A 15993-nucleotide genomic window follows, 5' to 3' on the forward strand; every position below is an offset into this window, starting at 1 on the left:
TTATGTTAAATTTAGGCCGAATTCTTCTTTTCCCAAAGAATGTTTTCTATTTCAATTTATAATTCAAATGATATTTCGGCTCAAATCATCTTTCAGCATGCACTTGAGTGAATAATAATGGTGGTGGATTTCTTCTGTTAATTTATACTTATCTTGCTTTGAGGTTAAATTGGCCTCGCTCCACTAACTAAGAATGATTGAGATTTTGTCACTTAAAATTAAAGTAATGAGAAAAAAAGGAATTTCAGTTTCAAATGTAAAGTTTATTCATTGCGATCAAAAACAATAACATCAACAATATATTTTGACAATGTTACAACAATTTACTCTTCTTTCGCTAACTATCACTAACACTTGTTTGATTACGTACATGCATATTGCTAATCTACAGTTTAGCGACAAACTCAGCACAATCACAATTGACACATTTGCGTTTTACCACATATGAACATTTTTTAAAAATTTCTACGACTCATTATGTAATACACAAAATGGCTAACACATGTTTTAACAACTTTCATAGCTACAAACATTTCATTTATCAACAACTACATTTGGTAATATGGTGAAAAAACTGATATCTATATTAATGTAACGTCATTTTACAGCCTAAAAAAAAGCAATGACAACAAAAAGCAAATGCAATAAAGATGATACTATAATTAAATACCTTTTAAAACGTAAAATGTTGAATGACAAGAACTGTGGTTATTGCAGAAAAAAGGTTTAAAAGAAGGTCAACCAATATATATATATATATATATATATATATATATGCAGTCGCACTGAAATAATTTTTCGTGACTTTTTATCACTGAGGAGATGAGTTTTAAACTTTTTCTGCCTTCTATGGGACTTCTGAATTCGTTAATAACACGAGCGGGCACAAAAACAACACAAAGTATTTTTTAAAATTATTTCTCTTAAATATGAAAGTTTATTGCACTTGCAAAAGTTCTCGCTGCCAGAATTGAATTATGGCAGAGAAATTACATCAACAATACTGAGGACAAAGCATTTTAAGGGCATGAAGATCCTGCTCGACGATTCCAGTATATATGAGGATGCAGGCACTGCCCTGGCACGCAACTGGACACTTAACACCTTTTAAGCTACCCTTCCATTGTTCGTGCCCTTTTCAAAATGGACAGTGACTGCAACAGGGACATTTTGTACTCAGATAGAATCTTCGAAATTTCTAAGGCTGTGATTCACGCCTTCAGAAATATGTAAAATTTTTCTTCCCACTTTTTCTTTTCTCTCACCTTGCACTCTGCCATACACGACAAGAACAACAGAAACTATGGAAATAATATCAAAGGACTAGAAAAGAATATAGTTATAGAAAAGATGTCCAGGACCAAATTATAGGTGTGAGGTGAGAACAATTACATTTTTTATGTGTGGCTATCTTAACTGCGTGTACACATCCCAAATGCATCCCGATAGATACCCATTAAAATAAAGGAATAAATATCTGCGGAATCAAAATGATTTTCTCCCGAATTTCCGGATCGAGCCTATACAGAGATTTCGTAATCTTGATCAAACATTAAGAAAGAAAAACTTTTATGATAATCCGGCAACTTTCTATCTTTCTTGTTACTTATGATATTTGTACTGTACTTCTAATCTAAAGAACAATGCTTCAAATTTAGTGAGACATCCAAAATGGAAGGCAAATTTAATGAAAATTAAAAATCTTAGGTTAAACAGTTTAAGATTTTATCGGCAGCTTTTAGAAGTTTAAAAAGTAGTGAACAGTATCTAACGGATGCAGAAGTTCAATGTTTATAGTAAGAAAATAATCCTCTTCAACAATGCAGTGAAAGTTGTAACAAGAACTTGAAATAGCTGAGATGTTAAAAATTGAGAATGATTTAAATGTTCTACGAATTTCTCTAGTGTAAGCTAACGATCTGACGTTCAATACGGACTTTTTATGTAAGGCGTATAACACCGATGACAAAATAGAAGCTTAATAGGCGGAATTCATCAGCAAGTATGAAGTTACGAATAAGAAAATAGTCTATATCGTTAATAATTACACAAGGCAGGTGTTATATATATATATATATATATATATATAATGTTTTCAGGTTTTAAAATCCGTATTAATATCGTATGAAATAAAACTCTGAAATCGAAATAAATTAAAAATCTTAACATAATAGATATAGCAATCATCAAAAGGCACAATATCTATCGAGTAAGACATTGTAATACCCAAGTAATTGTACTATATATTATTAAATTAGTACTGCTGTAAAAGTCTAAAATCTCTTATGTGTAGCTATTACCTAATGAACATCAACAGTCTGCAATCTGTCTTTTGTGGTAACATATATGTGTGGAGGGGGTTAGGGGAGGGTATATGCGTGCTTTTCTTTTAAAGTACGAAATCTGGTACATGTTGAAATTAGTCGACGAATATCAACATTCACGTACCATAGACACCGGCGACTAGACCAAATACTTCCGATGAAAAAACATTGACATTTTCTAATGTAGGTCTTTCACGGTAACATATATACAGGTAGATATCGAAATAATGGAAACACGCCTGTGAATAAAAGTGACATTTTTGAATGCACTTCGTACGTACTAAAGAATAAAACTAGAGATCTGGGTGTTTTATAATTGGCAAATTATATAATCTGCTATTATATGGTGGGTTAATTGAACTTCTGGAAGTCTTGGATTTTTTTTTTCAGGTGCGGGAAATGTCGGTCTTCTCAAATTTTAAAAGAGGCCAAATTGTTGGAGCACGTCTAACTGGAGCAAGTGTAACTGAAAAATCTCAACCTTTTGGCGTTTTTAGAGGTATAGCATTTAAAGTCATGACAGTACACACGCAGCGCGGTCAGGCAAGATCGGCAAAGCAAAATAGTTGGCGGAAAGAGAAGCTCAGTAAAAGAAACCGACGGTATTGAAGAGGAATGTAATGTCTGAAAAGTGAACAACAACAACAGCAAAAGTGACCACAGAACTCAATCACCATCTGGATTCACCAATGTGAGTGATTGCAGTTAAAAGGCATCATGATAAACCGAACATTTAAGGCAAAGTAGCGATTCTCAAAACACTTGTCGCTGATGTTAATGCTAAACGTCGTCTACAGGGGTGCCACACTCACAAATCCTGGTTGATTAATGGGTATAAAAGAGTAATATAATCTGACGAATCGTCTTTGACACTTTTCCGTACTATAGGACGGATACACGTTTGGAAGACATCAACACCAAGTGTACGATCGTGGTTCTCTCCTTCCAACAGTCAAACATGGTGGAGGATCTGTCATAATATGGGCAGCCATATCGTGGTTTTTCGCTGTACCAGTCTTCACCCTGAAAGGAAGGATCACTGGGGACAAGTATAGAGACGTTTCAGCTGACAAGATCCATCCCATAATGCAAACTTTGTTTCCTGAAGAAGATAGAATTTTTCAAGATCATAATGCAACTATCCATGCAGCGGGATTGTCTAATCATGGCTTGATGAACACGAGAGTGCAGTTAAACATCTGCCTTGGGCAGCACTGTCACCTGGCCTTAATATAATTGAACCGTTATGGTCAATTTTAGAGCAACCGTTTCGTAATCGATATCCTCCACCAACATCCAGCGCTTTCTTCCATGAAATATGGTACAAAATTACGCTGAACACTATTTAACACTTGAATAAATCGGTTTCTCGGCGTCGTTAAGGGGGTCTTACACCATACTAATAAAGAATTCTTTATAAATCTCAAGTGTTTCCATTATTTTGATGACTACCTGTATATGTGAGTGCGTACGAGTGAGCGTGTTCTACTCTGAAAGTACAAAATCTGGTAAATCTCGATATTAATAGATGAGTTTTAACATTGACATGCCAAAGCCACCGGCGAAAGACCGAATATTTCTAATGAATCAACGATGATTGTCGACATTCTTTCGCAGTAATATATATGTGTGTGCGTGTTTCACTGAAAGTGCGAAATTTGGTAAATGTCGAAATTAGCTGTGATGAACATCAACAATCACATACCAAAGAAAAACGGCGAAAGACCGAATTATACCAATGAAAATCTACATTCTCGAATTTGCACGCTAAAAATATATATTATGAAAAAAAAAAAGAATGCGGGTATTATGGGGAATATTCTTGCAATGTAGAATACCGAGGTTTTTAGTTTTGTTTGGAGTCGATATCATGCGGGAATGTTTTGAAAATTTTAGAGAGAACTCCTATGATGTACGGCAGTAAGGTGGTCTCTTGTAGTTATTGTACCACTCGCTAAAGTGCACAGCGTGATTTCTGATTGTCGAGAGTTTCTGCAAGAAATTTTTCAAGCCTTTTAATGTACTGGTACATATGTGACATGAACATTGATTATAGACACAAGGGCGTGTCCAGCTCGACATGGGATAGGCACAGGTTAGTGATTTAATTTAGATAATCGGAAAACGATTCAATCACCCCCTCCCCAACAAAATATTTATTTATTTTTGTACATATTTCATGGCTTTTTCCTATAAAATGCATTGTATATACACTTTGACACTCCTATAGAATATTCAGAAACGACGAAACCTGTGAAAGGCAATTTTCAAAACTCACTGTGTACGGGGTGGGGGTCGTGTGTAATAACACTTATGGAAAAGAAGGAGCACTTTTTACTTCCTTTTACAAAAAAGGAAGTATTGTATTCGCAAAAAAAAATTTTCACTCAAAAATCGACCTTAATTTCCATTTTACTCACCCCCGAATGAATGTTGAGTTTTTTTTCAACTCGACCACACGTGGATAAATGCCTAAGAACGTACACCCAAAATATCCATTTTGACGATCCCCGAGTTAATTACGAGTTTTCTCGTGACGTCTGTATGTGCGTATGTAGGTTGCATAACTCAAGAACGGTATGTCCTAGAAAGTTGATATTTGGTATGTAAACTTTAGTGGGCTTTAGTTGTGTACCTTCCCTTTGGTTGCATTCGGGTGTTTCTAAAGGGGTCTTTTGCCCCTTTTTGGGGGGAAATCATTGTTAATTTCGATGTAACCTTAAGTGGTGTTACAATTTGGCGGACACTTGGCGAAATATCGCCAGTATTTTGGTCGCCAAGTTTTATCGCCATTTAGTCGTCAAATTTGGCGATTTGTTTTTTTTTTAAATCTGGTTTTAATTTGGCTACTGTTGGTGATATTTAGAGAGTAAACTATTGAATCACATTAAAAATACCAATAATGGGGAAATAACTTTATATTGGAGTAACAGGAAGTCATCAGCCCGTTTGACGGGATTTTATAGATGAGGGAAGTGTTTTGGTCGACATATTACTTTGCATTAACTTCATATCGGTATTGCAATATTTACCCACTAAACCTCAATAACATTTCTTTTTTAGAGCTCCCAAAAATAGTATAAACTTTGAAAACTCAGTTGCTAAGTTACTGGAACCAAACTCATCGATAAATTCAGAAATTCAAGCAACGGTCAATCAATCAATTCATAAAAAAACCTTGTATTTTTCTTTCCTTTTTTGATTTTATTTTACATATTTTCTTATTTTTATTTTTGAAGGAAACAGCAGCCGTTCCTTGTCTCCCTCTGGGTACTGCTATACGCCCATGTATAGCAACATACTTTCCATATAAAAATCATTAATGGATCAACTAAGAGATATTATGAAATGAAAGAATTAGAAACTTCAAAACAGCAAAATAAACCTTGGGCTTATCTGTGGTTCAAACCACCTATTCCAAATTACCGTCTATTCCCGTATTATCCTCCATTCATCATTTTTTGAAATTAAATATTTTGTTTACGATAACAAAATAAATTGTTCTTGCAAATGATAGCTCATTACAGATATAAATATTTTGCGCTTTTTGCGGTTTGGGAATTTTTATGTCAAAATCAGTTTAAGTTATATAGTGAAACGTCTGATAAAGAGACTCTAGCCGTGGTTATATATGGTTAAAGAAATATTGATAAACTGGTGCTTTATTTTGAGTTTCACGCTAAAGTGGTTACTTTGCTAAGTTATAATCTCCCTATAATTCTATGAATTACGTGATTCGCTATCAACAAATGACAAAGCGAATAAAACGAATGCCAAGGTCCGGAAAAGTGAAATCACGTTACATCCCTGGTTGATCTAGAAAAAAATTGTATTTACTTATAATAATACAATTGTGTGAAAAATACCACGATCCTAATCATGAAGAAATGGATGCAGTAACATTCTACTGAATATTAACATCAGTTAGAGAGAAAAAGAGGAAAAACGGGTAAAATTTTTTAAATACGCACAAAAATTATCTCTACTAGTACTGCAACTTGTGAATAGTTACAATATGATTCCTGCGCTAGCAGTTGATTTGTTTGCGTATAATGCATTCGCAAATATATTTTTGTGCCAAAAGTACAGAACGAAGTGTTTTTAGGTATGAAATGTTGCGATAACCACGGGCACGCTTTTTTTTGCTATTTATTACTACTTCACCAGTTGCCTCGATTTGTTACACTTTTTTTGTTTTGAAGCAATATCTAATATTCATTCAACGGAAATTCGAGTGCTAAATTATATTTTCTTTACATTGTAAGCTTTGAAAAAAATTATAAAGCATTGTACGGTCAACAGAAACTGACTTTTTTTTGGTAACTGTTCGGCTCTTTCGAAAACCCGTGTTGCTTTGATCCATAAAAGTCTACGGAGAAACTTTGGGTGCAAACTGTGCACCCAAAGACTATCCTTGATTCGAGTTGCAAGTAGCTTTGAAATTACGTTCTGTCGTTGATTAAAGTAAGTGCGATAAAATAATTTTTTTGTTGAACGAAGTGTTGCAAAGAAACAACAAACTAAAAAGAAGTACCCATCTTTTATTAATATCAATTACATAGTAAAAAGGTTTTTTAAGAATATAAAAATAAATTGTCGCACTTTAAAATGTCATCTTATTTACACTGATGTGTGTGCTATTATAAAAAGGGTACAATTGGGTGAAACGGAAATAAACTTCGCAAGGAATTTCCCATAAATGTTCACTTAAGTATTTTGCACTACCATTTTTTCTAAAAGAAGGTAAATACAACGAGAACTTAAGAAGTCGAGATTCGTTAATTCGGAAGTAAATTTGTCTAATTAACAAGACTGCACGTGCAAACGCAAATAAACTCAAGTAATTCAAATATTTGATGGTTTCAGGTAGGTGATAAGTTTTATAAACCACATGAAAAATTGATTTCTGTATTTCTAAATTAAAATATCTCTTTCTTACAACGCATTTTAAAAGTTTTCTTTCTTTCTTTTTTTTTTTTTGTTTCTGACAAATTATAGATTTACTTGCAGAAAAAAAAGTATTTTGTTTAAAAGTCACTTCCTGTTCTTCTTCACCCCTCCTCATAGTTATTATTCGGGTTTTTTTAAACTCTATTAACGGTTTAATCGTTGCAAATGAAGATTTCCACTTGTTCGAATTGATCCCTTTCCACGATATCAATTAAAGCACCGCTAAAAAATATATATAAATATAAACTGTTCAAAATGTTTTGTTTTTACTTAAAATCTGTCTTTATTTTTACTGATTGTTTAGATCTTTAACTGTTTTTTCTTAACAAAGCCTTCCTAGCCAAAAAAAAAAAAATTAAAAAAAAAAAAACTTTATTGATTATTATTTTTTTTTTACGTTCAAAGTTGAAAAGTGTTCCTATTACCCAGTTTTACCGTACTGTTTCATGTAACTTTTTTTTATTTTACAACTTTTAATTACATTTTTACTACTGTCTGAATAAATCTGACAAAATACAATATATTGAAACTAATAATCTCGATGGTGAAAATTTACTTCTGTGTCGAGGGCACACTTTAAATTCGTCATAAATACATTACACATTTCTAATCAAAACTTCGTACATGTGTTTTGGCAGCAACAAGAAATATTAAGATATATGAAAAGAAAAGGGAAAATCGTTCTGCAGATAGGTTTAAGAATAGTCCGAAAAAAAGATAAATTGAATAAATTTATGCATAACGGTCCGCTCTGTTTTCTTGCACTGAACAACTGCTTGTAAATCTGAAGCCCATAAATTTCATTTTTAATGCAAATTTTTGCCTTACATATAATTGATTTATTTTAATTCGTTGATATATTATGTTATTTGACAAAACTTATGTGATTTCAGGAAGGCTTAAAAATTTGTAGTTATTAACTCATCTTTGGCAGGTTTTTAAGTTTTGATTTTAGAATTCATTTTAATAAGAACTCGTTTTCACTTCTTTGTGCGAAGTAAGGGAAATGTTAACAATCACGGAAAATTTCTCAATTTAATTCAAACTCTAATTTCTATTTGAGACAATATTAAATAAATTTTAACATATGTTTTTAAGAACATATTGGCAAGCAAAATATCCATTTCCTATGGCTATCATTGGGCTAATTTTAACGCATTTGTGTCGGGACGTCAGTATGGGCGTTCGTATACATTTGCGTATGTATACCGAAAATTCTCAAAAACGGTAAGTGGGAGGCAGTTGACATTTCTCATGTGGGGTAAGTATTTCGTTTACTTCTCCTCTCACCAATAAATACATAAATATGTAAAAGAGAAAACTGCTTAATCCACCCCATCATTTTTTAAAAATCACTCTAAAGTACTATACCATGAACTATTTTTTAGCTCACGTAAAACGTTAACAAACACGGAGAATGCTTTTATAGCTGTATTTTCACGCATTACGTAAAAAAACTACATAGCAACACACACATATACATATACTGGGTGTTCCGTTTTAAACTACAAGACCTTTATTTTCGCAACCGTTAGTCCTAGATGTATATACTTCCAATTGCAAAAATGTTTAAAATCAGATATAGAGTTTAGATATTGAAAGTTTAAAGTAAAAATGAAAATGGTTCAAAAAATACAAAGTTTAACTTCATATACGGGCCCCAGTTCCCCTAACTTATATTTAGGGAAATAATTGCCATTGAAAAATAATTCTAACACAAAAAGTATGAACGTAGTACGACCAATATTCACCGAGATATAAAGCGCAGCGTTTTATGTCTTACACCACTTTTCACTCGCTGTCAATAACACCTTTTGGAGGAAAATATAGTTGTTAACAAGTGTTTAAAATTATATGTGTGCATAGAGTGGGGTTTTTTAAATTGCTAGAGGTTTTGTAGTGTTTTTTTGCGTATCACGGCATAATATTTGCATTTGTTTTGAATAGAAATGAAAAATACACCGTTGGACAATTGTTAAGGACAGATGGTAATAGCAGCGTTAGCAACGACAAAATGTAAGGCAAGGAAATATGGAAATTAGAATACGTTCGGGACACAGTAGGACGTGTTGTGAGTATGCAAATTTTAGACGCACGACGTTGCTGGGCACGTGATGATCATTGTTGTTTAAAAGCAATGTTTGGCGGGAAAGAATGAATTGACGAACTTGCATTTTTCGGTATGTCTTCCCGACATCTCTTAGATGGTTTAATGGGTGGCCGTGTGGTTGGTAACATCGAAGAAGGTCAGAAAAATTTAGATGTTGCCAGGGTGTTCGACATCAGCCACAGCGTTGTTTCCAGAGTATGAAAATCATTTTAAACAATAGGAACGTGTAGCAAATGTCGCGAGGGAGGTCGTGTACGCAATACGACGTCAGCAGAAGATTGGTACTTAGTGCTAGCAACAAAAAAGAACCAGGCGCAAACACAGCTACTGAGGTACCAAAGCAGTTTCATGCTGCTACTAGTAAGCAAATATGCCAAAAAATTATAGCCAGACAATTGAATACAATAAGACTATACGCCCGTTAGCTTGTTTTGTATATCCCATTGTCTACAAGTCAGTGTTTTGCTCGTTTGTAATGATGTCTTAAGCATCACATTTGGACAGAAGTCGACTGGGCTTGTGTACTATTCTCAGATGAAAGCAGGTTCAGTCTGTCGTCTAATTGTGGACAGCAACTAACCTGGCATGAGAGTGGTACAGCTTACAAGTCGGCAAACATAAAAGAAAAGGACTAGTATCCTACAAGTTGTGGCAGAGTATGGGTAGGATTATGATCAATGACCGTACGTTGTTTGTTTGCTTCCAAACAAGACTATGATGGTTAGTGATACATTGATATTGATCTACTGCCTCACGAGTTCTGTGGTGCTGTGGGCGATAAATTCGTTTTCATGATGGCAACGTAACATGTCATAAACAATCGCCGTCCAAGAGTGTCTAGCTCACTCAAAATATTCAACCCATCGGATGGCCAGTGCGTTCTATAAATCTGAATCATAATTGAACATGTTTGGGATGCTTTGGGGAGCAGTCTTGCTGGTCAACACCGCCCTCCAATAAGCAAGGACACCCTTATCCGTGACTGACAGTAGAATGGGATAAATTACCCCAACAGCTGCTGGATAATGTTGAGTAAAGCATCATATGACGTGTAGAATCATGCATCGCTCTCCATGGTAGCCGTATCCAATATTGAAATCTTACGCTGGAACGCCTGGTGGCGATAATTACATTTATTCACTTTTACATATTCAGCCCAAAATGACAGTTTCGTCCTTTAAACACTTTTCAACGCCTTCTGGATCTCAAAGCACAATAAAGTATCGCCATTGCAATGTTCTAGAATTCTGGCATTTGTTTATTTCACTTAGCATCGAATAACAACTAGCAACATAGCCCATTGGAATCCGTCCTTTGCAATTGTCCACTCGTATATAGATACTTTGTTTTTCTTACTTTGACGACCTGTCATTCTTCTGAAAAGGCGATAAGTTCCAATCTCATCTTCTGTATGGTCCCTTAAATCTTTGAAGTGGAATATCTCCTTGAGTTTTGGTCGCGCAAATGTCATGTTTTCTGTGTCAGTAATATATATTTCAATGGAGATTATTTCTCTAAATACTAGAGGACCTGAGGCCCGTACAAAATGTTAAGTTTTGTATTTTTTGACTCATTTTCACTTTGGCTTCAAACTTTCAATATCTTAAATCTGAATCTGATTTCGAACGTTTTTGCAAATGGAAGTATACATCTAGGACTAACGGTTGCGAAAATAAAGGTCTTGCAGGTTAAAACGGTACACCCTGCATATGTATTTTACCTACTTAAAAAAGCAGTGTAACAACTCGTTTTTCTTTTTTATTTCTGAGTCAGAAGTTGGATAATACATACAGTATATAAAATGACACAACGTGTATAAAGTACAAATAAAAGCATTTAAAACAGAGTTAAAAACTCAGCAAACAACTGTTTCCGGATTATCAAACTCCAGTCCCTTCAAGCCCCTTCAACCCTTGATAGTCCCGAAACAGCTGTTTGCTGAGTTTGTAACTCTCTTTTAAATGCTTTCATTTGTACTTTATACACGTTTTGTCATTTTCCTTATTCCACAGTACAAAGTTTTTGACTGCCTTTTTACAATACATACAGTAGATATGTATGGAAATATCTTCAAGACTTAATGTTTGTTTTTTTTTTGCTATTTAGTTTGCAATCGGTTGTAGTTTTCTTGTGACAAATCGATGTCTAAACTTCTAACCGCTTTTGCATCAAAAGGCTTTCTACAGGACCTCGCTTATTTCATCTATACGGCTTTCCATTTTTATTGCTGTATTTTACGAGAGACGTAGAAGTTATTTAGTGCAAAAAATAAAAAAAAATCTTTGTGTTTAACAGTTTAATAGTAAACATTTTTGAAGCTCTGTTTATTTTGATATGATGAAGGTAAAACTTCCTGATAAAAGGGAAGGGAAGGGATGCCCAGTTAGGTGGTGACATAAGTAGGAGGCCATTCAGTTGCAAAATTGCTACCCAATACAGGGTCCGTTTGATGATATTGGCAATGTTTGACAAGATTCTCAAAGAACCCAAAATTATTTTGGTCGATATTTTCAGTATGAATCTCAGTAAAACTCGAAAACCTTTTCGTGCTAACGGTTCCTGGCAAACTGGAGTGGAACAATCAAAACTATTCTTCTCACAATGAGGCAGTTTCTACATTTTATTTTGATCTCTTGTTAAGATTTAAACTTAATCATTGTTATTGAATTTCTGGTTAGAAAAATATCCGTGTTCCTAAAAAACATCTTTTTATAAAAGTAAGAAAGTAACCAAGAATTCATAAAAACTAATTAGCTTCGGAAGAATAACTTGTAATGTTCTTATATGAGTGTACACGAACCTCCATTTATTTTCAGTTGTTAAAAATAAAGTTTATATAACAGATTACACATATAAATTGTGTTATATTCAAATCGGGGTTTTTTCATTGAAACATTACAGTTGGAAAAACCGGAACATATCAGTAAACGATTAAAATTATGTTTTTTTAAGTGTAGCAGAAAAACGTTTCTTTATTGCTTGAATAGTCAGCTTAGTGTTTACAATAAAGTTGTATTTTTTTTCGACTCTTTTCCTTTTGTGCTTAAGTAACACTTAAAAAAAACAAACTTTATATCGTTCGCACACTAGCGCTATCACGGGGTAGGTTGGCGAGCAGTATGTGTTCGTCAACCTGCTCCATCCAATCTGCTCGTTAGGTAAGAGACCAAATTTAAAATAGCTCATAATAGACTTGTAAAACTTTACAATATGCCTCAGAGATGTTTTATATAAGCATGAAAAATTTACCCAAGAATATAATAAAATTAAATTTGACTATAAGCTACTTTCAAAGCAGGTATTACGCCATACATAATATTTACATTTTATATTTAACTTACATGTTGAACAAGGTGCATTGAATTTTTGGATTTATATTTGTACTTCAATGGTTTAAAAAAATGTTTGTGCATTAAGTAGACTACAATATAAAAGTAAAAATAGGCCCTAATAGAACATCGTTAAAGCGGGTTCTGCACTGTCAAATGCGTTGCTGTTTTCACATTCAGAGAAAACTTAAGCTTATGTAGCACACATTTTGCAGGACTAAATGTGACATTTTCGACACTGTGTTCATTTCTCTTGACATCTGCTGTCTTTGAAACAAATGGCAGGGAAATTGCATCGTCATGATTCTCAAATTATTTATCTTCTTTTTGCCTTTCTTTTCAGTTTACTTTCAGATTTACATTTTTTGTTGTCTTTGAGGATTTTTAGTTCTACTGATTTTGGTTTTTCTGCAGAATTTATATTTATTCAAGAGCCTTTTAGACAGGAGTGTTAGTAATTATTGTTGTAGACCTTTTCGCTTCTCTTCGTTTTTGGTTTCAACTGTCCTGCCGTAGGACAAACATCATGTAATTTTCAAACTTGATTTGGTGTAGTTCTCCAAGACACATGTCAGTTTAACTGAGGCAAAGCGATATTTTCCTGTGACATACCCGATTTGCGATTAGTGAATGAAGAAGCAGATATTGCAATATTCTGACCTCAATGCCCAGTACCACCATAAACTGGATCAAAACTCATGGAATAAGGTGGAGAACATATTTGGGCTTTTGAAGAAAAAAAAAAGTCTGCTCTAGTTCTGGTGTTACCAGCTCTACTTTATTCCAAGTTCAATACAAGTCTGCTGCTTATTGATCTAGATCCCTTCATAAATACAGGATTCTATAGTTGTTGGGACGTCATATTTTTTCTTGAAATGTTTACCATCAAAAATTACATCCAATATTCAACCCGCCAGTGATTTTCGATTGATTTTTAAAATGGTGCTATACACTTTTAAAAGACTTACAGACAGATCCTACTGGCCATTATGATATCTTACTGTTATTTCTGGTATTAGATGCCATACTGTTGCTCTGAGATGACGTAGGTTTATAACAGCATTGGGTTGTTGGAATTATGTGATTAATACTGAATCTGACTGAAACTTTAACTTCTTCATTTTAATCAATTTGCAAAATCGTTCAGTGTTCTTTCATGGTTTCTTGTTAAACGTAGTATTACATCATGTGGAATTTTCTCCTCGTAGGTTTTTGTTCGTTTCTTTTTTTATAATGCAAGTACACTGCTTAACAATTGCTAAAGAACAATTACGTTTTTTGGAATAGTTAAGAATAGATAATGATTAAAGAAACAGAACGAAATATATACTTAGTAGGGAGGATGTGCGTTTATTATAAGTACAAAATAATACAGATATTACTGCATCAATGAAGTAAAAACTAAAAATAAAAAAATAATCCTACTTAAATGATTTTCATACAACCACAAGAAAATGATCTAGGACAGAATGATGGAGACATGAGTACCTTAATATGATGTATGATTACCAGGGACACTGATGCAAAATTTACATCTGTTTTCCATACTCCCCACTAATTATTGAGGAGTGCTTGGGGGATGTTTTCTCACTGCTCTCTCAATGCAGATTCGAGTTCTTTTACCGTTCTGGGAGGGACGGTTCTTCGCGCAACACGTCTGCCAGGAGCTTCCCAGGCAAGTTCAATTGGATTTAAGTCGGGAAAGTAAGCAGGCCACTGCATACGGAGAATGTTTTCACTTTGCAGTGTGTCTGACACTTCAATGCTCCAGTGTGGCCGTGCATCGTCGTCCATAACGAGAAAGTCTGGACCTACAGCCCCTCTAAAAAGACGAACATGGTCCAGTATAACATCTCTACAATACATTTGCGACGTATCGCTTTCTTATTAAAAAATGTGAAGCGGTGTTCTGCCATTGTGCTTGATGCCTGCCCACACCATGACGCCTGGGCCGTACCGATCACGTTCGCAAACAAATTTTTGTGCATAACGTGTTCCACGTTCTCTCCACAGTAGTTGGTGACCAGAATCACTTGTCACACTGAAACGAGATTCGTCAGAGAACATCACTCTAGACCAATTTTGATGATCCCACCAACATGTTCCTTACACCTGCGTAATCTCTCTCGACGATGGCGTGGTTGAACTTGAATGCAACGTACGGGCTTTCGTGCATACAAACCGACATTATTTACTCGCCGTGAGATGGTTCTTGCAGAAACATGCGTACCGGTAGCGGTTGTTAGATTTGCAGCTATATGTCCAAGAGTGAAATTTTTGTTCCTTTTTGCCACGAGGGCTACATAGCGATCCTCTGAAGGTGTGGTGCTCCTACCACGATCCCTGGCATGCTTTTGCAAAACATTTCCACCTTCAGCGGCCGTCTTTAATCAGGAGATGGCATTTTTTGATACACCCATTGCAGCAGCCACAGTGGTGAGACACTTTGAACTGCTTCCAATCGTCCAACCGCTAGTCCACGATCGTAGATACTCAAATGATGTCTTGCTGACATTTTACTCTTAAGAATTTCAAGAACCAAACAGAATTTCAGAGAAAAACCTTTTTTAACATCCATCACTATTTTGGTTAAAAACCAAACAGCGTGAATTTTCGTACGAATTTTGAGCGTGTATTCACTGTCTTTTATACAGATAACGAGTTTTGGTCTACTACGCCATCTGAACTTAAATTTATTTCCATTGACCAGGTGGTTGAGGTACAAATTTGCATAAATCACTTGTTCCTTAGCAATTGTCAAGCAGTGTGCATGTTAATGCGTTCGCGTAAGAAATAAGCGTAGTATAAACAATACAATAACTTATGGAAACTAGCATTGTAGACAATTTATATTTCAATTATTCAACGTTCTTGACTTTAAAAATGTAACTTGCGGTAAGTTTACGAATTTTTACAATAACCCCTAAAAAAAATTCGCCATGTGCCCCAATTTGCCAAATTACAATAGCTTGGGAATGTCTTTATAAAATAATCCGAAAAAACCTTTAACTGTTGCTCGGAAATAGAGACAACGGAATATTAATACGATTCTAGAGCTCAGTCCAATATTATGGGTTTCAGAAAAAAAAAAAAAAAAAAAAGATCTAAAAAATTTAGTCACATCCGTACAAACCCTTGTTTTCAAGATAAAACAAAAGGAAAGTTGATGCATCATATTATAATACAAAATAACTCTTTATACTTAAATGTATCACAATTGAAAGGCTAGGATGAAATTCCTGGAATAAAATGCAAATACACGTTAAAAAATAACTCATTT

At 34.4% G+C, this 15993-nt stretch overlaps 1 protein-coding gene across 1 annotated transcript in view; it reads right to left on the minus strand.

Annotated features, from left to right (window-relative positions):
- LOC129221000 (neuronal acetylcholine receptor subunit alpha-7-like) overlaps positions 1–15993 on the minus strand; it is a 141132-nt gene that overhangs the window by 783 nt on the left and 124356 nt on the right. The gene's annotated exons all lie outside the window — the stretch shown is intronic.

This window comes from Uloborus diversus, chromosome 4 (assembly GCF_026930045.1).
Source record: "Uloborus diversus isolate 005 chromosome 4, Udiv.v.3.1, whole genome shotgun sequence".
NCBI lineage: Eukaryota > Metazoa > Arthropoda > Arachnida > Araneae > Uloboridae > Uloborus > Uloborus diversus.